Source organism: Peromyscus leucopus, chromosome 16_21 (assembly GCF_004664715.2).
Source record: "Peromyscus leucopus breed LL Stock chromosome 16_21, UCI_PerLeu_2.1, whole genome shotgun sequence".
NCBI classification, from domain to species: Eukaryota; Metazoa; Chordata; class Mammalia; order Rodentia; family Cricetidae; genus Peromyscus; species Peromyscus leucopus.
The window spans coordinates 41,359,387-41,382,765 of NC_051084.1; the positions used below are offsets into that span (position 1 = coordinate 41,359,387).

The following is a 23,379-nucleotide window of genomic DNA, read 5'->3' on the forward strand; positions in this document are numbered from 1 at the left end:
TATAAACTCTTATAGTGGGTTTTGTTGTGCCTCGGGGCTTTTCTCAAAGGGTAAACAGCGCCACTTAATGAATAACACTGCGCCGCACGAAACAAACACAGACTCCTTCAGGACCATCTTCTGGAGACCTACTTGCTCAGGCTAGACCCTGTCCTGCCTTTCACCATCTCCCAATGATTGCCATCATGTTATGAGTCCACTAAGGGATTATCCATGAGAGTCCCGGAGCCCAGTCGTTTCTTGAAAGCCCTGCTCCCGAGCACTGCTCATCCGGGGGAGCATGCTTCTAACCTCAGCCTTCAGGATGCATTTCATATCCAAACTGTAACAATAGGACGACTTCACATGCGCATCTCCTACAGCACATTTAAAACGCCTCAGATGCTCTTTCTCACAGTTACATGTCATGAATGGGAGCGTCATCGTGTATCATTTTTCTTTTTTCTTTTCCCCCCTAGGCAAATCTCCAAACTGCTAGCTGTTGATCAAAGTCAAACACAGGCCGTGTGTCCTTGCCTTCCTGGTTCCTCCACCTTAGTGCTTTTCTGACACGACTGTAACTACAATTGTGCTCTCTTGACAAGCTTCTTGGAGAGAGGCTTTTATTAAGGAAGAGTGAGCTGGTCTTGCCAGATACTCTCCTTGCACCCTGGACCCTGTAGAAGCAGGAAAGGATGGATGAGTCTGGGGGGCTTCCTCGGACATCTCAGCCCAGGTGAGCCTGTGTGTGTTAGCTCTTAGCCCAGGTGAGCCTGTGTGTGTTAGGACAGTTTAGCTCTGGGTCCAGGTGTCTTGGGACAGTTTAGCCCCAGCCCAGGTGAGCCTGTGTGTCTTAGGACAGTTTAACTCCTGCTCTCCCTTTAACCAACATTCCTAAGGTGTTTCTATAGTAAGGCATTCGTTGCCCTACTTTATTTTTATCTATTCTGATAAAATGGTGATTTCCTGTGTGATTAAAATAGCTTGTTTATCTTATTTTTAAAATAACTGAAGGCTATTGAGCATTCTAAACTGTCTAAATGTTGCACAATTGATAGATGGCTGCTGTATTAAAAACAACAACAACTTTGTCATTTGCTGTTAAAAATTATGGCCTGAACTTACCTGTTGAAATCCCCAGCCACAGTATGTCTGAATGTGCTTTTTTTTTGAAATAGAGTTTTCAAAGGGCTAATTGAGGTTAGCTGAAGTCGTGAGAGCATATCGTAAGTTCCTTGGGTTGGTGTCCTTACATGACAAGATTAGGACTCAGGGAGGTCCTCAGGAGAAGTCAACTCTACTGTCAGCCTGCTCTTAGACTTTTAGATCAGGACTGAGAAGATCAATTTTTGTTGTAAAATCCACCCACTCTGGCACTTTGAGATGGTCTTACGTCCATACAGAAACTTTTTTTTTTTTTTTTTGGTTTTTCGAGACAGGGTTTCTCTGTGTAGTTTTGGTGCCTGTTCTGGATCTCGCTCTGTAGTCCAGGCTGGCCTCAAATTCACAGAGATCTGCCTGGCTCTGCCTTCCGAGTGCTGGGATTAAAGGCATGCGCCACCCCTGCCTGGATCCATACAGAAACTTTTATGCGTATTTTATTTCCTGTTTTTGCTTTGTTTGTTTGTTTTTTGAAAAAAAAAAAAAAGAAAAGAAAAGAAATACAGTCAAGAAACCCATCTCTCGCCTCTGAGTGTCCCATCTTGCAAGCTTCAGTTCCACGGCGTGTGGTATTCCCATCGTTGTGATGGAATACCTTCCAGAAGCAACGGAAGATGGCAGAGGTTTATTCGGGCTTGTGGCTGAGTACAGTCTAGCATGGTGGGGAAGACAGGGTGGATACTCAGTCCGCAGTGGCGGGAGTCTGAGGTGGCTGCTTACCAACACAGTACGGGTGAGGACACAGATATCCAGGCAGCAGGGAAAGGCCAGCCCATTGACCCTCAAAGTCTACACCTATGGCCTGAGTCTGTTGGCTACCCTCCCGGACCAAGAGGCTTCACAGCCTCCCCAAATATGCGAGTCTCCGGGAGTCATCTCACATTCAAACCCTAGCACTCAGGAAAACTGGGGGTGGGAGTGATGGGGCAGAACTCTGTCCTCCTCTGCCTGCCACAGAAGGTTCTCTTGCTTTCTGCTGAAGTCTTGATGTCCATTTTCTACCTGGGAGACCACTCTCTCTCTCTGTTCCTGTTCTCCTGACCTTGGTCTGCTCTGGGAACTTGAGTTTCTGGGTTGTTGCCTCTGCTCCGTATTTCGCCTGGGGTTGAAAGCACTCTGACCCAAACTGCTCTGTCCAAACAATTTGGAAGAAAGGTCCAGATTGCTTCCCTATCTCCGAGCTTCAAAGAACGCTACGAATGAAGAATCTTTCTCTGGGCCAATGATGATAAAGTGATGGATGTCTGTAGGAAGGCAGCCAGGGTGTGTAGGGGATACCTGATGAGGAAACTTCCTATCTTGATAAATCTTGATGTCTTTGGCTTAAGATGACAAAAAAATGAACTCAAATGTGTTTATGCTTGAGAGAGGATTTGAGCCTATGTAAGTGGGATGTTCAAGGCTTGATGGTTTCAGGGACATTGGGTCCTGGGTTCAGGTGATGTCATCAGAAAGGTGTCTTTGTGTAATTAATTATAAATCTTTCTCTAGTATGTTGGCAAAGGTGGCTGAAGATTTATCCTGCATGCGACTGTGGATCCCAAAAGAAAAGAATGTATCTCAGTTCCTAGAGTTCTAACGAAATTCTGTGGGAAACCCCCAGGTGGTCCATCCTGAGTTACCTGCTCATTTCCAAGTCAACCATTGTAGTCAGGGTGCGAGATTACTCTGACCACATGCCACCTGGGTAGTTGGTCTCACTGAATCAAGCAAATGGATCCCTCTGAGAGTTACCAGGAAGAAAAAAAAGTAAACACATAAAAGTGTATCTACTATTGCACTAGGCAGTCTTCTTTAAAAACAAACAAACAAAAAAACCAACTATGTATGTGCGGGGGTGGGGGGTGGGGGTATGCCTGAGTGTGATACCTGAGGAAATCAGAAGAGGACACTAAGGATGGAGTACAGGGGATTGTAAGCTGCCTAATGTGGGTGCTGGGAACAGAACCTAGGTCACCAACAAGAGCAATAGAACCGCTCAGCCATCTCTCTAACCCAACTAGGTAGATCTCTAAAAAGTGCTCAATGCTGAGTAGCTTATATAACAAACTGACCCAAGATGGAAAAGAGGTATTTCAAAGACACAGAAAGCTGGGGGGTAAAGAAGGAGCAGAATGGACAGAAGAGGAAACCCGAATTTATATGGGAAAACTGTGAAAGAGATTTCAGTCCAATGGTATAGAAACCCTTCCAGAATGGGACAGGAAGGGTTGCTTCATGAAACTGTGGGCTCATCTTTTTGGAGTGGCGTTCTAGCAGTGAGATGAGTCCCACCATTAATGCAGAAAAGCGGGTCCTAATTCAGTTGGCCTCTTTCAAGCTCAGTGTCTGATGATTTCCAGACTGCTTGTTTTCCAATTAGAAACCCCAACAACAGCAAAGAGGAGGCAAACCTGGAGAACCCCTTCAGGCAGCACTGAGCAGTGAGGTGTTTCACGGTGATAATTCCTAAAGCATCACTGAATGTTCTGATCTTCACGCGCACTTTAATTCTCCCAGCAAGACTTCCAATTTGGTGAGCACATTTAATGAGAAAGGAAACCGGAACCGTAAATTTGCTGGAAGTGACACAGCAAATGGCCGAGCTGGAACTTGAATTGATGCTGACGGCTGCTTGAGGTCCATCTCCTGTCCCTTCTCTGTCCCTGGGATGCAGGCAGGCCTGATTATTTGTAAGAAGCATCATCACACACCTCCCTCGGCTCACCTAGCTCTTCCCAGCTGCTCAAGGATCAAGGTCAACAGGATCCAGACGGCAAGACAGCAGGTGGATCTAATGAGATGTGAAGGGTGTCCCTTCCAGGATCTGCCAGGAGTGGCTGGGAGAGAATCCCAGATTCACATCCCCCATTGCAGACGTCAAAAGCAAGCATCATGACCATGCATTAACCCCCGCAAGGCCAGGCATGGAGGTACATGCCTGCAATCCTAGCACTCAGGAAAAGGAAGCAGGGGATTGCAAGTTTGATATTACTCTGAGCTATGTAGTGAGTTTATGGCCAGCTTGGGCAATATAGTGAAACCTTGTCACACACAAGCAGGCAAACAAACCATAAAACAACAGCAATAACAAAGCTAGAAATATAATTGATCACTTTACAACTCTAGTCAATCCAATTGATTAGGTTGGAATGATATTACACTCCCTAGGTATGACATGGAGTCCCAGCACCCTACATCCCTGGTTAACACAGCAAAACTTCCAGTGCCCACATAGCCAGTATGATCCACAGTAACTATTTTTCCCCCAACAGGTGCCATTTGCTATTACACAAAAACTTCCCAGAACATCTATTCAAAGCCTTCTATTTCTATGTTAAAAAGAAGTAGAGACACATACAGACAACATGGAGGCTTCCTGGAGTTTGGGCCCAGGGTATGTGTTTGTTAAAAAGGATTTCACAAAGCTGTATTGTTTGTTGGTCTTTTGTCTTTTGCTCTTTTCAGGGGGCCCACCACCCAGCTCCCAAATAAATCACACATGGAGGCTTCTTAATTATGAATGCCTGGCCTTAGCTTGTCTTAGTTTCTAGCTAGCTTTCCTTATCTTAAATTATCACTTCTGTCTTTTCCCTCTGGGCTTTTCCCATTCTCTTACTTCTGTATATCTTACTCTTACTCCATGTCTTGCTGTGTAGCTGGGTGGCTGGCCCCTGGAGTCCTCCTCCTTCTCTGGCTCCTCTTTTTCCTCCTCCCAGATTTCTCCTTCTATTTACACTCTCTGCCTGCCAGCCCTGACTATTTCTCTCTCCTGCCTCATTATTGGTCATTCAGCTCTTTATTAGACTATCAGGTATTTTAAAGAGGCACAGTAACACAGCTTCACAGAGTTAATGCAACATAAACAAAAGTAATATACCTTAAAATAATATTCTACTATAGTTCTCCCTGTATGTCTAAATAAAAATAAAGATTTTTAATTTAATGTAGTATAACTACATACAACAAAACCAGTTATCAAGTAAGATTTTATTTACAATATTTAGTCCATTTGTAGTTAGCATATTCAAAGAAAATAATGCGTTATCTAGCCTATCTTAGTGAATATAAAGAAAATACCTAATTTATTATCTATCATACTAAGAAAAACTGCAACTATGACTATTTAGTCTTCAACTCCATCAAGGACCCAGAAGGATGTAACATTATCTAACAACAGAGACGTTTGGTTGCTTGGACAGTCACTCAAAGTTCCTCTGCAATGTTGGGACATCCATCTTCAGCCTACAGGTCTAGAGTATCTGGCAGATTTTTCTGTGAAGCAGGAATTTTGGACTGTCCTGCCTTGTTGGCAAAGTTCATTAGTCACTTTCCTCTGTGTCCTGCAGAATACCTTGCAGACTCTTCTGTGAAGCAGAAATTTTGAAGGACTGTCCCAATTTGTTTTGGCAAAGTTCAACAGTCTTTTTCCTGTGTATCCTGCATGTCCAGTCTGCACAGCACATTGTCAGCAGTCAAAGGCAAAAACAGTTTCTTTGCCCAGTGGCTAACCTTGCCACAGTAAAAGCAAACTCCATAAGGAGTTTCTTCAATCCCCATCATCTCTGAAGTAAATTGGTGCTGCCAGGAACAAATGTGTCTCATTGTCATAGAAAGTTCTAAGTTAACAAAATACTTTAAATGCCATATTCTGTAGGTCTTTGAAAGGTTTGAAGACCATCTATCTAAAGTATATCTTTATATGATCTGGAAAGCATATCTAACATTTCTACAATTTTGATTGTTATAAATGACTAACCACTAACCTGTGTTCCTGATTATCCTATGTAGTTTATAATAACAGTTTTCAAAAACCAGAATTTTATCTTACATTTTTAAATGAATTGCATAGGTACAATACCTTAAACAAGAACAGAAACATATATACAATATGCTGTAATAAAAATAACCTTAATTTTTTATCAATATACAAAAATCCCTTAAACAAGAGTAGAAACATATACAGTATAACAAAAATAACTTTGAAGTTGTATCAATATATTATATTCCCCTAAATGATAACAAATATCCATAACCCATCAAATAACCAAAAACTACCCACACAACCCAGATCTTGGGAACGTGGATGTAGTTTTCTCCATATTTCTTCCTACTGTCTGTATACGAAGTATTTTTATGGTCCCAGAGAGAAATTTTGAGATAATGACCAAGCCCTGGGAAGACCAGCAGTAACCTTTGCTGATAGATATCACCTGTCAAGATTCAGGAGGTCTCGCCTGATCAAACCTGATCCATATTAACCTTGAAGGATTCATAGCCTCTCATCTCCTGTGGGAACAAAACTCTAAAGCATTTTGATTTCCATTTGACAAACATATTTTTGACTTCTTTATTTATTTATTTATTTATTTATTTATTTATTTTTTTACAGTTAAGGCATTTCTAAAGTATCTAGATTGGTTCACTTTAGCAGTCCAGTTCACAGTCCCATGTGTCCTAGCAGCTGTCTTTTGCTTCTCAAAAAAGTTCAAAATCAACACATTCAGGATCCAGACTACCCGTGTATTTCCCATCTTACGTAGCTTATTCTTTTTTTATATTACTTTACTTCTCTATTTAAAGACTCTTATAAACTATTCATTTTTTTTCTATGACTATACCTTTTCCTTTTCTTAAACTCACGCACTTTGTTAAACACCCTGTAACCTGTATGTAGTTTTTTTTTTCCGTCTAGATCTCTCTTACTGCGTATCTCTAGCCTTTTTTGACTGCAGGAGCAAACCTTAGACTGATAAGGAACACCGGGATCCTCCGAGTGTGGCTCTCTGCTGGCTCTACCCACTTATTGGGTCGTGAGAACTCAAGACCAGTTTGTCGGAGGTTTGTCCGACTAGGAACTGCATTCAACATTCCTAGAATGTTGTCGATGCTTGCACTGTGGCAGGCATTTTTACTTAGTTTTTGTTCCCACTTAACATACCAGCTGCTCAAGGGCTCAGTGACCAGCAGAAACTATCCAGTCAAACTCTTAAAGGAGTCGTATCCTTTTTCTGTTATTGTTGTTCAGCTTTCTCAGGCCCTATATGGAAATACAGTCCATGTTGGAACACCACATTGTTGTTTGTTGGTCGTTGGTTTTTTGCTCTTTTTGAGGGGGCTGCCACCCAGCTCCCAAATAAATCACACGCAGAGGCTTATTCTTTATTCTGAATGCCAGGCCTTAGCTTGGCTTGTTTCTAGCCAGCTTTCCTTATCCCATCTGTCTTTTCCCTCTGAGATCTTCCCATTCTCTTACTTTTATACATCTTACTCTTACTCTGTGGCTTGCTTTGTAGCGGGGTGGCTGACCCCTGGAGTCCTCCTCCTTCTCTGGCTCCCCTCTCTTTTTTATCCTCCCAGATTTCTCCTTCTATTTATTCTCTCTGCCGGCCAGCTCCACCTATTTCTCTCTCCTGCCTCACTATTGGCCATTCAGCTCTTTATTAGACCATCAGATGTTTTAGACAGACACAGGAACACAGCTTTACAGGGTTAAACAAATGCAACGTAAACAAAAGTAACACACCTTACAATAATATCCTTCTACAAAGCTGGGTCATCTCTCTGGATGGAAGCAGCTTCCCCTGGGCTGTTCTGTGAGGATCCACCGTTAGTTTCTATGGGCTTTCTGTCTCTCCCTTCTACGCCAAATGCAGGTTGGATGCCTTAAGCTTACCTGAATTCAATTCAGAACCTGAAAAGCTTTAAGTGTGAAGATTTCAAGTGCCAATGAGCTGCTACAAATTGAAATTCCTATGCCTGACCTCAAGTGACAGACATTCAATTAAAACACAGGTGCGCGCATACACACACACACACACACACACACACACACACACACACACACACTGGCCTATATAATTCCCTTCGGGCTATGTGCATGAAGTGTATGTGAGATACAAAGGAATTCCTTGAGCCTCAGACCCAAGGTATCTCATCATCTAGATGGAGAGATTCTGAAATCTGAAAGCAAATTGAAACAAACACACAAACATTTCTTGTCCTGAGCACTTCGGGTAAGAGATAATCAGTATGTAAGAAGACTCACAGGTCAGTCCAGGCTCCAGGCGCTTCACCGAGGCATGGGCCATCTCTTGTTTTCTGCTTCTTTCTCCAGGAGAAAGCTCCACAGGTCACAATGGGCAGCCACCTCTTAGACACCTATCTCTGAAGACAGCCTGAACTTGACAGGGGAACTTGACAGAGGCCAAGGGGATGTGCTTCTGATGGTAAGCCAGTGAGGGCTTTGACGGGACTCCTGAGGAGTTGACAAGTGGTTGCCAAGGCCGGTCTCAGGTTCACTCACCTGGAGCTCTCATTACAGAAAATAAAGTGCAAACTGTGCTTGGCCCTTGCACGAATAATTTGAAATTTCCCCCCTAGAAACAGGAGCTGTGTGCAGCAGCCAGTAAGAATGGGTTTTGAAGTGAAAGTTTCCTCCGGAATCACAGAAAATGACGGTGGCTTTGGAGAAAAGTCCACAGCGCCTGATGAGAGCATATTGATTAAACATATGTGGTGGATTAAATAAAAATGGTCCCCATAGGCTCATCGATTTGAATGCTTAGTCACCAGGGAGTGGCACTATTTGAAAGGATTAGAAGCATTAGGAGGTGTGGCCTTGTTGGAGGAGGTGTGCCACTGGGTTTTGAGGTTTCCAAAGCCCATGCTAGGCCCAGTGTCATTCTCTGATTTTGGATCAGGATATAGCTCTTAGCTACTTCTCCAGCACCATACCTATGTGTTCTCTGCCATGATGATGATGGACTGACCAAGCCTCTGAACCTGTAAGCAAGCCCCAATTAAATGCTTCCTTTTAAAAGAGTTGCCTTGGTCTTGATGTCTCCTTACAGCGATAGAACAGTGACTAAGACAACATAATAATATCAACAGCGGAGCTAACTAAAATGCAAATGTCTTGCCTGCATCATCCACAGCAATTATTTGTCTCATATGTCTCGAATAAAAGAGTTGATTGAGTTAAAACTGTGTTATTTACAAATATTTTTATTTTTTTAAAGATTTATTTTATTTAATTATGTCTATGTGTGTGTCTATGTTCAGGTATGTGCATGTGAATGCACATGCCCATGGGGGCCAGAAGAGGGCACCAGATCCTCTGGAGCTAGAGTTACAGTAAGTCACCTAATGTAGGTGCTGGGTACCCAACTCAGCAGCAAGCACTTCTAACAGTTGGGTCATCTCTCCAGCCACAGTATGTTTACTTTTAATTGGTATGTAATTATCCATATTTATGGGTCACAGTGTGACACTTTAATACTCTCAATATGTAATGACTAGTCGGAGCAGATAAAAACCATCATCTTAGACATTTATTATTTCTTGTGTTGGGAACACTGAAAATCCTCTCTACTAAACATTTTTTAATTTTTATTTTTTAGAGATTTATTTATTTGTTTGTTTGTTTGTTTATTATGTATACAGTGTTCTGCCTGCATGTATGCCTGCAGGCCAGAAGAAGGCACCAGATCTCATTGTAGATGGTTATGAGCCACCATGTGGTTGCTGGGAATTGAACTCGGAACTCTGGAAGAGCAGCCAGCGCTCTTAACCTCTGAGCCATCTCTCCAGTCCCATACTAGACATTTTAAAATAACTGTCAGCCATTGTTATGCTGTAAAAGATTACAACTTACTTCTCTCCATTTGTTCCCATGAACCAATTAACTGACCTCTCTCTACCCTCCCTCCTCACATCCTCTCCAGAAAACTGTATATTTTAAAAACACAAAATAAAGGGTTTGATTTTGTTGTTGTTCAGTAACTCAAAAAGTCTTGCAGTGTTATCCAGGAATGATGAAATTGCATTTCTGAGACATCATATGGCATTGTTAGAGCTGTTGTGTGTCGAGAGTCCAGGTCTTACTGACTTTCCCTGATCATTCCAGGCCACGACCAAGAAGTGACTTGTAGAGGTCCCTGATCCAGCCTCGTCTGTCTGTCTTGACATGGAAGCCTCCCATTCTAACACCTGGAGGCTGAGGCAAAGGAATCCCAAACTCAGTGCCAGTGTGGACTTCAGAGGGAAACCCTGCCTCAAGAAAACAGAAAGACGGCTGCAGACATGGCTCAGTGTGCAAAAGGCTTGCAGTGCAACCATGAGGACCTGGGTTTGAATCCCCAGAGCCTTGCTAACACACGTCTGTAATCCTAGTGTTCCTAAGGGAAGATGGGGGGCAGGGGCAGGAGGCTGACTGGAAACTCTGGGGCCAGGGCCAGCTGATCTGGCATGCACAGTGTCAGACAACAGAGACCTGTCTCAAACGAGGCGGAGTTGAGCACTGACACCCAAGGTTGCTCTCTGATTCCCACCTGTGTCTGGGACACGTGTGCATTTGCACATACATGCACATATGAACATATCATATACACATATGCACAACATAAAAACAAATGTAAAAAATAAAATAAAACAAATGGGTGTCATGGCATAAACCTTGAATCCCAGTACTTGGGAAGAAGTGACAGATGGATCTTTGAGAGTTCAAGGACAGTCTAGTGCCCATAGCAAGTTCTGGGATAGCTAGGGCTATATGTTAGACCCTGCCTTAAGGAGGGAGGGAGGGAGGGAGGGAGGGAGGGAGGGAGGGAGGGAGAGAGAGAGAGAGAGGGAGGGAGGGAGAGAGAAAGTAAAAATTAAATAACAACAACAAAAATACAGCACATCTCCTTGGCCTCTGTCAAGTTCTCCTGTCATATCTATTGATCATATTTGATGAAATGATGTCTGCCATCCCTGACTGGCCTGGATCTGGCTCTGTAGACCAGTGGCCTCAAACTCACAGTGATTCACCTGCCTCTGTCTCCCAAGTGCTGGAATTAAAGGTGTGCACTACCTCTGCCCGCCGGAATGTGCTTTTATTTTTTTAATTATTTGTTTGTTTATTTATTTATTTATTTTTTGGTTTTTCGAGACAGGGTTTCTCTGTGTACTTTTGCTCCTTTTCCTGGACCTCGCTTTGTAGCCCAGGCTGGCCTCGAACTCACAGAGCTCTGCCTGCTTCTGCCTCCCAAGTTCTGGGATTAAAGGTGTGCACTACCACTGCCTGGCATGAGAAGCGCTTTTGAAGGTAAGTCAGCGATGGTTTGGATGGTGATTTTAGAAACCCCGCTGCTCATTTTTCATTTAACTTTGTTTTTCATCTTTTGCAGGAAAAAAAGTTTCTATAATTGAAAATCTGATTATAAGAACTTGAGACAGGCTGGGCGATGGTGTCTGTGAGTTCGAGGCCAGCCTGGTCTACAGAGCGAGATCTAGGACAGGCACCAAAACTACACAGAGAAACTGTCTTGAAAACAAAACAAACAAACAAAAAAGAACTTGAGACAGATGTTGTGCCAACAAATGGCACATAGATGAAATGCTCATTGTCCTTAAGGCCAGCTCATGTCACACCCGAAGTATACTTGCAGTGTGGGATCAAGGTGTGATTCCTACGAGAGGGAAATGCTTTGGAGCAGTGGTTCTCAACCTGTGGGTCATGCCCCCTTTGGCAAACTTCTATCTCCAGAAATATTTACATTACAATTCATAAAGAGTAGCAAAATTACGGTTATGAAGTAGCAATGAAAATAATGTTAAGGTTGGGGTTCACCACAACCTGAGGAACTGTAGTAAAAGCCTGCAGCATCTGGCAGGTTGAGAACCAATGCTTTAGAGTTTTGTTTTTTAAACAAGGTAGACGAAGTCTTGAATTGCCACCCCCTATTTCCCAGGGGCCCCTTTACCATAGACGAAATAACAAATTCATGTCCACAGGTGATTAGGGCTAAACAAACAAACGAAAAACTTAGACATCATATTGACAGGAACAAAGCCAGTTTTGTTTTCAATTTTTGCTGACGAGACCATGGGCCCAGAAAGATGTACACATCACAGGTGTCAGCTGAGTGAAGACTCACAAACTGAATGCACCTCTTGTCCAGGGCCTCGCTTCGGTCTGACCAGCCCCCTCATTCTGCCTCATTCACTGCTCATGTGCTACAGCCACCGCCATCCTGATCCTTAGCTCATAGATTCATGTTGCCTGCTTTTCTATGTCAGCGAAGCAGAATCGCACAGTCCGGCACTGCTGTGCCCCAGGCAGCATTCTGTCTGTGAGAGCGTCCAGATTGTGACATGTAGTTATAGATAGGCCATTATCTGTTTGGGCTGGTATTCCATTGTGCAAGTATACCACAGTTTATTTGTCCATTGTGCAGCTGATAGACAGTTGGGTAGCTTCCAAAGTGGGCTGTTACAAAGAACCAGCTGCATGCATTTTTTACATTGGTTACAGTGTGCTGGGGCCAGGCTTTCTAATTTGCGTGAATGCGTCATAGAGCTGTCTAAAACCACACATGCTCTTCAGGGTTCTGATACCTTTGTCCTCTTGCCCATCTGCTGACAGATGCAGACCTTACTAAAGGCCACAGCTGCAAAAAACTATCTCTTGTTTCCATGAAGAAAAAAAAAAAGTTGTGAGGTTTTTGTTGTTGTTTTGAAGATTAGCAATTTAAAACAGAAGTAAGTATTGTGTGCTTTATCTGGGTATTTGAACAGCTGGCTTTAAGAATCTGGATGAGAGATAACCACATAAGTAATCTTATTGAAGCAGGATATAGCCTGACCATCCTTGAACAAGGGACAGGACACATGTCCGGGAAGCAGAAGATGATGGAGCAGAGAGGTGAGATCTTACGGAATGAACTTGACCTGGAGGGCACCAGTCTCTCATTGGAGCAGAACTTCCGTGGTCTGTGAGGTTAAAATAAGGGGAAAGCCAGGGACCCTCATAGGCAGAAATCTCTGGATCATTGTTTCCCTCTTGAAGCGTGGCCTGCAGCTCTTCCCTGAGCCATGCTGGGCCACAGCTCAAGTGTTCCAGAATTTCATTGTTCCCCATCTGTGGTACTTTGGTTACTGCAGCCTCGTGGAACCACCAGAGTCCACGGGACTGGGAGGGGACAGGCTCCATTTCCCCTCAGCCCCCAACTAATGCTGTTCACACAGAACAATGCAATACAGGGGAAAGTCCAGTCATCAGGCTACAACAGTGGTTTCTCAATCCGTGGGTTGTGACCCCTTTGGGGTCAAGTGATCTTTTCACAGGAGTCGTCTAAGACCATGGAAAACACAGAGATTTACATGATGATTTGATGTAGAATATTACCTTAAAGTGTGTTACTCTCGGTCCTGTTGCAGTTGTTTAACTCCGTGAAGCTGTGTTCCTGTGCCTGTGTAAAACACCTGATGGGCTAATAAAGAACTGAATGGCCAATAGCAAGGCAGGACAAAGGATAGGCAGGGATGGCCAGCAGAAAGAATGTATAGAGGGATAAATCTGGGAGGAAGAATAAAGGAGAAGGAACCAGAGAAGAAAGAGGACTCTAGGGGACAGCCACCCAGCTACACAGTGAGCCATAGAGTAAGAGTAAGATGTGCAGAAGTAAGAGAATGGAAAAGCCCAGTGGCAAAAGGTAGATGAGACAATTTCAAGTTAAGGAAAGCTGGCTAGAAACTAAGCCAAGCTAAGGCCGGGCATTCATTAGTAATAAGCCTCCATGTGTGATTAATTTGGGAGGTCCCGCAAAAGAGTAAAATACCCACAACAATGATTCATAACCGTAGCAAATTACAGTTATGAAGTAGCAACAAAAATAATGTTATGGTTGGGGGTCACCGCGGCATGAGGAACTGTATTAAAGGGTCGCAGCATTAGGAAGGTTGGGAACCACTGGGCTAGAAGATGGTGAGTAGGAGAAAAGTGTGGGGATAGGGGAGGTAGGCAACTTCCTTTTGGAAGATCAAAAAGTAAGGGGAGGGGCTGGGGCTTCATGGGAAGTCCTGAGTGGTTACAGTTTAAATGAAGAAAAGATAACAGCATTTTTAAATGTAAGTAAAGCAAGTATTCCTCTGTTTAAAAATCATCATCACTGCAGTAAGTCCATAACAGGGAGAGACTTCTAGTTCCAGATGCCTCATCATCCCAGTCTCTTGGCCAAAGCCCTGTAGGCCTTGGATGAGGCTGAGCACCATGGTGGAGAAGGCAGAGAGGAGCACAGATGCTCATCTTCTGCCTGCTAGGAAGCAGAGAGCAGATGGAGACCCGCCAGGACAAGGAGAGACACCAAGGAGGAGCTGCCTCCTCCCACTGTGCCCCACCCCTTACCTCCCATCACCTCCCAGTGCTGCTTTTCTACGATGACGCAGCCATCAGTGGACTCTTTCATCAATTAGGTCAAAGCCCTCATGATCCATTCATCTTTCACCAACTGGATCCAACCACTGGAGACCGAAGCCTTCAACACATGAATCACTTGACACCCAAGCCATAACCCTCCCCCTGCATTTGGAATAAAATTGAACTCTTCCCCATGGCCTCCAAAGCCCTGCAGAAGCCAGACTCTGAGCCCTTTGCCTTACTGACCCGTTTGCCTCCAGCCTGTGACTGTCCCCAGTCAATCCTTTAGGTTTGTTCCGATGTCAGGACATGTACACTCCAGGAAGACCTGAATTCATCCTCCCCTAAATGTTACCTAGGCAGAGAGCCTCTCTGCCAGCCCCTTGGTCATTATTACAGAATGCTTGGTGTATTTTGCTTTGTAGTACTTACCTGTAACTTAGTAGTTCTCCCCCAGCCACGTCGTGTGTACACCATTGAGTCTAAAGGCAACATCCAAGTGAGAGAAGTAGCCTAGAGCCCCTCGGAACAAGGGAGAACGGTAAGCAGGCTCGTCTGAGACGGTCTGAATAGAAAAGCTGATAGGTTTGTGTAAGAACTGGGTAGGGTCGTGGCCAGGGGAGGTACTTCCCAGGCCTACATGGATGGTTGTGCTACTCCCTGACCCTGGTTGCCCCAGGTGAGGGGACAAGAACAGGAGGGTTTTTCACCCACTGGGAGCTTCTAGGGCATGCCACAAGCCTATCAAGCCTGCGGTGGCTGACTGGAGGCGTTAGTGGCAGGTGTCATGTTATATCAGCCACAGGCCCAGCAGGCATGAATGAAGAAGAGAGATGTGAGCCTTGGGGCAACAGGTGAGGGACTCCCCGAGGGCAGAGTTGATCAGGGTGAATGTGACATGAGTTCAACACAGAACCAGGAAGGTAGAGAGAGCAAACCAGGAGATCATGGGATCACTGGTCCAAAATGCAAGGTTGTGTCAGAGGATATGGGTATGGGGACTTGGCTCCTAAGATGGACTGCTTAAGAATTCCCACCAGCCAATCTCTCTAGTGCCTGATCCACAGATGTGTGCTGGGTGGACTACAAAAATATTCTTGGCTCTCCACATGACATCTTCCATGAACTTTACAACTCTGAACTCAATTGAGCCCCGTAAGAACCTTTATTCATTACACTCTCCCACCTGTCAAAGAGAGAAACCAAAGCATGGGGAGAATAGTTTGTCCTCATCCAAGGGCCAGCAGGGAGTATGGGGATTTGAACATAGGCAGCGTGGGTTCCAGAGTCCACAGCTCTTCCACCACACTGTCTTGACACCCCAACCCCTTTTCTGGCTCTTAAGGAAATAATTTCTAGATCTCTTTATTTATTTATTGGAGAAGGGTGGGGAATATGCGTCATGACACACGTGTGGAGGGGGTCAGAAGATGCCTTGAAGGAGTTGGTTCTCGCCTCCCACCGTGTGGGTCTGGAGGATGAACTTCAGGTCATCAGGACTGGTGGCCAAGGCTTTTATCCACTGAGCCGTCTTGTCCACCCCTGTCCCTTCTCTGATGGCAAACCATTTGCAGTCTCCAAACTCCAGGGGTTAGAATGGTAGCTGTGGGTGTAAACACACAGAATGAGTCACACTCCTCTTCCCAGCCATTTAGTTAAGGTGATAGAGCAGCAATCTTGCTTCATTTTGGCCTCCTCCATTTCCCCCATGAATTGCTTTATCACAGGCCAGGGAAAGTTTCCATGCTCCAGGATTCTTCTTTTTGGTTTCTGGAGTCAGGATGCCCACACAGAGGGTACTGAATCATCCAGAGTTTCCCTTGCTCCCAGTGGAGACAGAAACTCTGAAGTCAGAGCCCACTGGAGACATTTGAGGAAAGACGGTCTACATAGCCAGCTGCCATTCATACACATCTGTACAGGACATGCCTCCACACACATCTGTACAGGACATGCCTCCACACACATCTATACAGGATGTGCCATCCACACACATCTGTATAGGATGTACCATCCACACACATCTGCACAGGACGTGCCTCCACACACATCTGTATAGGATGTGCCTCCACACACATCTGTACAGGACATGCCATCCACACACATCTGCACAGGATGTGCCATACACACACATCTGTACAGGACATGCCTCCACACACATCTGTACAGGACATGCCTCCACACACATCTGCACAGGACGTGCCATACACACACATCTGTACAGGACATGCCTCCACACACATCTGTACAGGACGTGCCTCCACACACATCTGTACAGGACGTGCCTCCACACACATCTGTACAGGACGCGCCACCCACACACATCTGTACAGGACATGCCTCTACACACATCTGTACAGGGTGCCTCCACACACATCTGTACAGGACATGCCTCCACACACATCTGTACAGGACGTGCCACCCACACACATCTGTACAAGACATGCTTCCACACACATCTGTACAGGACATGCCTCCACACACATCTGTACAGGACATGCCTCCACACACATCTGCATAGGACGTATAGGATATGCCATCCACACATATCTGTATAGGATGTGCCTCCACACACATCTGTACAGGACATGCTTCCACATACATCTGCACAGGACATGCCACCCACACACATCTGTACAGGACATGCCTCCACACACATCTGCACAGGACATGCCTCCACACACATCTGCACAGGACATGCCTCCACACACAAGCTTCTTGACTGGAGTCTAACCCGAGCCTGTTTTGTTCTGATCCCAGTAAACCAGCACCCTTGGTAACAGGCAGGCCGCACCCATCTCTTTATGACTGTGAGTTTCAGAAGGTGCAATCTTTTAACGTTATTCAAACCAAGATGCTTTCCCGCGAAGTTAATAACCCACATATATGTCTCTGTTGGCATTGATCTTCAAATCCAAGTGAGCCTTGTTGAAAGCCTGCCTTAAAAAATATTTAAATCCTGGTAGGCAGCCAATTGTGTCTTTCACAAAAATAAGCCACAGTTTCTTTGGCCAAACTGTGGGGTGTATTTCAGTTATTTCACATGCAAATGACACCACAGAGTTTTGCTGTAAGTTGTGTTTTTACTATTTTGACCTATAAATATGTTGAAAACATCGACTTGTTATTGTGTTAGCTTTTCTGAAAACCTACCAGAACTTTCTCCACTTCAGAAATGATACATGTTAAGGTAGAACTTCCTATTTCGGAAACCACACAAATTCCCCTCCCTTCCCCCCCTGAACACCTCACCAACCTGAGTGTTGCGGTTGACACTTTGACATCAAACGTTACGAAGCACTCAGGAAGTACCAGGAACTCGGTGACACGGAGGTAGACAGACGCTCCAGGGCTGTTTGTCTTTACTGGAAAGTCATGGATTCAGATTGTCCCCATAGGGTCTGTTGCAATGACTACCTACCTAGAAAACAGAGTTTTGCCTCATGACAAGCCTTGAGAGAAATATGTTTGTCTTTTCATTGGTGGGAGGTTATGTGGCTTTTGTAAGCTAGGAAACAACTTGAGGCTGGGGGATGGCTCAGCAGGTGAGGGCGCTCACGCAAACATGAGGCTCTGGCTTTGGATTCTACATGAGAAGCCTGATACAGCTGCCCAGGAGCCTCTACTCCAGCACTGTTGGGGGCAGAGACAGGAGGATCCTGGGACTTGCTGGCCTTCAGGGCAGCTCCAGGTTCAATGAGAAACTGTGCCTCAAGGGAATAAGGTGAAGAGTGACAGAGCAAAACATCTGCCCTCCTCTGGCCTCTGCGCATGTGCATGGGTCTGCACACCTACAGACATGTGCAAACAGAGAGAGAGAGAGAAGGAGGGAGGGAAGGATCTTCACTCCATTCTATAACTGCTTTCTGCATAAAAAATCTGGCCAGGCAGTGGTGGTGCTTGCCTTTAATCCCAGCACTGGGGAGGCAGAGACAGGTAGATCTCTGTGAGTTCGAGGCCAGTCTGGTCTACAGAGTGAGATCCAGGACAGGCACCAAAACTACACAGAGAAACCCTGTCTCGGGAAAAATAAAAAAAAAAAAAAAAAAAAAAAAAAAGGAAAAGAAAAGGAAGAAATCTGGCCTTTGTTTGGCTGGCCAATTTTACCAGCTGATTGTGCACTAGGTATCCTGCTCATTCATTCTTAGCAACAAGTTATAAGCCAGACCTCCATGAAGAAACACTGGCTCCCTCATGGAAGCCCAGGCTCAGATCATTCCTCTGGGCCTGGGTCCAAGCTGTTGAGTCTCAGCTAGGAGTCCGACTTAATGTCCCTGAAGAGCTATGGAAAGAGAACAACCTGGGTGCAAATTCTCCCCCGATGGCTGTTTAAGCAGGAGCGCTGGTGTCTCTTCTTCCTCTTCACCCACTAGAGACCATCACTAAATTGTGTTAGCAGTGTCTCCTAAATACCACTCAACTCAAGTCCTCCTGTCCCAGCCTCCACCACCTTAGCTTCGTCACAGTCTCCTAGAGGCCTCCTGGCCTCCTTATAAGGTCTTAAAAAAGAAAAACAACCTACAAATTATAGCTATTATAGCTGGGTATGGTAACACAGCCCCATAACCTAGGCACTCAGGAGGCTGAGGCAGGAGAGTGGCCTCAAATCCAAGCCCCGTTTGGGCTATATATCAAGATCCTCTCTCCAAAGCAAACAGATAGAAATTATGCATCAGCCCTGTCTAGTAGAAATGCCATCGGCGAGTGCCATGTGTCAGGACAGGCTCTGAGGCGCCTCTTTGTTTGCCTCATGCCTCTCTTCATACCTTGGCCATTCCCAGGTTTGTCTCCTATACTCACCTGCACCAGCTGCCTCCACAAACCTCTCCCAGTGTGGAAGCAGCACGGACCCTCCCAGGCCTGAGCCTCTGCATTCCTCCCAAGAATTCCTTCTCCTCTCTCCACTTTTCACCTGATTCTTGGATTTCACCTTCAATGGTTCCAGTTATCTATAATCATTCCACATTATATGGGATATTACAGATGTAAACGATCTATGATGTTCAAATAATTTTTGTGTAGTTTATTTTTGTCGTGACTCTGATTCCTTACGAGATATTGACAGTCTCTTGCTGCACCTAATTTACAAATTAAACTTTGGGGCTGGAGAGATAGCTCAGAAGTTGAAAGTATAGTGTCGCTCTGAAAGAGGACCAAATTGGGTTCCCAGCACCCACAAGTGACTCACAACTACCTCTAACTCCAACTCCAGGGGATCTGACACCCTCTTCTGCATGCATGGGTGCAAACACACACACACACACACACACACACACACACACACACACACACACACACACACTTTTTTAAAAGACAAACCTTTATAGTTTAAATTTATTATAGGTACATATAAGAGAAAATGCAGTGTATTTTGAGGCTTGTGCTATCTGCTTTAGGTTTCTGCAGAGCGTTTAAAGCATGCACCTGCTACAGATAAGAAGCACTGATGTGTTCCCAGTGTGGAATTCACCATCTCTAGAAAGCTGCTGTGTTCTTACGCACCGTACCCCCAGCCCACTGAAGCCTGGGGCTCTCCACCCACCTGCCTTCGGAGCCCTCGGAATATGTCACATGTGCTGTCCTGGATGGAATTTCCCTCTGGTTCTAGCTAAGTTTTCAGGCCAAAGTCTCACTTTGTGTGCTCTATTTTGTCCCATGTCTTCAGCCACATACAGAATCTGTCACCAAAGAGGCATTAAATAAATCGTTGGTTAATGACCAGGTTCAGGATCAAGGTGGGTTGGTTTTTTGTTTTTGTTTTTTTTCTCTTTTGTTTTGTTCGTGAGACAAGGTCTTCCTACATAGCCATGGCTGGACTAGAACTCACTGGAACTCACTAGGTTGGCCTAGAACTTAAAGATACCTGCCTGCCTCTGCCTCCGGATTTCTGAGCTTAAAGCTGTGCATAGCCATGCCCGGCTCACTCAAGGTGACTTTTAACGTATTGGCCTGATCCATGCCTTACAAAACATCATTTAGGTTTTTACAAATTGAAATATTTGTTTCAAATTTCAGCTTTAAGATATTGTTAAATTAGGCTTTCATGCTGTAGTATAATAGATTTGAACATATAACTTAGAAATGTATAGCGCCCATTGCAGACCAGTAGGCATGTTACAAAACAAGTTTGTTCTAAAGACCTTCAGAGATATTGTAGGTATCCTGTCATTTTGTGATTACTTACAGAATATTTCAAGGTCTCAAGGCTGGCCAATTTAAAAAAAATGTTATGGTTTATAGTCCTTTATCTGTGCGAAGGAGGAATTTCTCATTAGAGCGTGACCAAAATAAACTGTAGGAATAATCTGAACCCTGAGTCTGGCTTCAGACAGCAACAGGTCTCATAACCCTTCTGCGTTTTCCATAAAGGAGCCCACATTTCTCATTACTGCACTCTATGGTGTGTGAATATAATAAGTTTGAGGCTATAATGGGAATATATGTGTAAGATGAACCGTTAGCCATTTGATATTTTAGGGATTTCTGGAATGTTATTTGAAAGACGGGTTGAGACCGCTTCTTTGAAAGTTTCAAAACCACTAGCTGAGGAGGCAATGTCCTAGGCCCGAGCCTACCAGTAAGTAATTCAGCAACCAGTGCCTAAGAAAACAAGGCAGCTGCTTGGGGACTGAGCCCAGGGAGGCCCAAACAGGAAAAAACACTTCAGCATTCTGCTGCAGAGTGAGGAGAACAAGAATATATATGCTCTGGGTCTCATCTGCACACCCAGACCCCTGATCTCGAAAGTTGGTGGGTTAGTCTCAGTGCTGACTTCAAAATCGCCTGGCCCGTGCTCAGCAGTTGGGGAAACCCTTAAAGTAACAGACGCAGGTGCCTGAATGCTGTAGGGTGACACAGACCTGGAACGTGCTGATTCAGTAACAGCAGAGCTCGGAGCAAGCCAGCTGAAGCTGAATAAAAAGTTGCAGTTCAGCTGGGCGTTGGTGGCGCACGCCTTTAATCCCAGCACTCGGGAAGCAGAGCCAGGCGGATCTCTGTGAGTTCGAGGCCAGCCTGGGCTACCAAGTGAGCTCCAGGAAAGGCGCAAAGCTACACAGAGAAACCCTGTCTCGAAAAACCAAAAAAAAAAAAAAAAAAAAAAAAAAAAGTCGCAGTTCAGGGCTGGGCCTCTCTGTTCAGAACGAGGGCACGACACAGCACCCATTCCGTCTCCTACTTCCAGATGCCATGCTCCATACAGGGGGCTGGGCTTGGCTTTGAGCTTCACGGTTCCCCCCTGGTCATGTGACCTTTTCAACAAAGTAGATTTGACATCAGGCTCTCTTCTGGTCCCTCCTCCTCCTTCTCCTCTTCTGCTTCCCTGGGGCTTTCCCCTCCTCTTCTAAAACATTGTCTCTCCAACAGCTGATGGGGGACAGAGAGACATTTCCTTCAATGGTGTAGAGCCCATGCTCCTGCAAACAACGCCCGCCCAGCACCTGTAAATAACCCTAATGAAGCTTACTGGGTGATAAAATCAGGGAAGGGGAGCATGAGAGTAGAAGGTGGGCTCGTTGGGAAGAGGAATGGGATTAACTGGGTGTGGGAAGAGGCAAGATGTTGAGGCGGTAACTGTGATCAAAATACGTAATGAGAATAATTATGTGCAATTAAAATATGACAGTAAAACCATTTTTTAAGTTCTCCCTCAGTTCGGCCTCTCTTGCTACCGTCCTCTCTGTCCCTAAGCTTCACATGAAACTTCTTGCCCTCAAGACGTGACTGTCACATTGAGTCCCCTCCCTAGCCCAGTGTACCTGGATTTCCCCTGCTGTACCGATGGCATCATCTTCTCAAAGGTCACTGGCAACTTCCTGATTCAAGTCCCAGAAGCTTTCTGGAAACCAATGCTCTCCCCAACTTTTTCTCGTAAGGATTTCCCTAGGCAACCGCTCCTCAGTTTTGAGATGCCCTCTGCTGTTGTGACTTCACTTCCTGCTTCTCCCTGCCCCCCTCCCTCACCACTTCCGCCTCCAAAAGCTTTTTCCTGTGCGTCTACAGCAGTGGTTCTCAACCTGTGGGGCGTGACCCCTCTGGGGGTCAAACAACCCTTTCACAGGGGTCACATATCAGCTATCCTGCATATCAGATATTTACTTTATGATCCATAACAGTAGCAAAATTACAGTTATAAAGTAGCAACAAAATAATTTTATGGCTGGTGGTTGCCACAACATGAGGAACTGTATGAAAGGGTCATGGCATTAGGAAAGTTGAGGACCACTCTGCTCTATACCCAGATGACTATCTTAGCCTACAGCACTGCTATTCCAGGGTGCAGCAGACCAACCAGCTTAAAACAATTGACTTTCTACCCATTCTGGAAGCTAGAAGTCCAAGATGGTGTCAGTGTTGGTATATTGGTATATTTTCCATTGCTACAAAAAAAGAAAAAAAAAATACCTGACAGTTTGTTCTTTGTAAATGAAAAGGGTTTATTTGGTTCACACATCTTCAAGACCAAGAGCACAGCACTGGCTCTCACTCAGCTCTGGTGAGGGCCTCTTCACAGGAACATGCACTGTCATGGAAGAGCAAGACAGGAAATCAGAGAATTCAGTAACCAGCTGTATATCTTGATCTCCAAGGACCTGCTGAGAGTTCCACAGCAATTACATGAGCCCCTTCCTAGTGCAGTATCCACAAAGACTTAACCGCCTCCCAAGAGGCCCCACCTCTTGAAGGTCCCACCACAACACTACCATACCACTTGGGGACCAAATCCCCAGCCCATGAACCTTTGGGGACCCTCGAACCATCTCTAAACCATGACACCACATTTCTTCTGTAGGCTGTCTTACTGGTTTGTAGATGGTGGCATCCTCCTGTGGCCTCATGGTCTCCCCTCTGTTTATACATGTTCCCGACCTCCTTTTCTTGTCAAGGACACTAATCACACTGGGTTAGGGCCTCCTAAGGAGAGACACAGTGTGACCCATAACAGTGGTCCTTCCTGTTCGATTCTTGGTCCTTTTAAATATTTTTCTTTCTTACACCCATCCTAAAACTGGATGTATTGTTACCAAGTAAAATGGTTATTATTATTATTATTATTATTATTATTATTATTATTATTA

The 23,379-nt window shown here is 44.9% G+C and overlaps 1 long non-coding RNA gene across 1 annotated transcript; it reads right to left on the reverse strand.

Moving 5' to 3' along the window:
* Positions 1-15,598: 15,598 nt before the first annotated feature.
* On the reverse strand, positions 15,599-22,212 carry LOC119086804. Its single transcript, XR_005090159.1, has 3 exons — positions 22,060-22,212; positions 17,559-17,723; positions 15,599-15,905 (listed from the first exon to the last, which is right to left on the reverse strand). It is a non-coding gene; the product is annotated as an uncharacterized LOC119086804 (long non-coding RNA).
* Between the last annotated feature and the right edge of the window lie 1,167 nt (positions 22,213-23,379).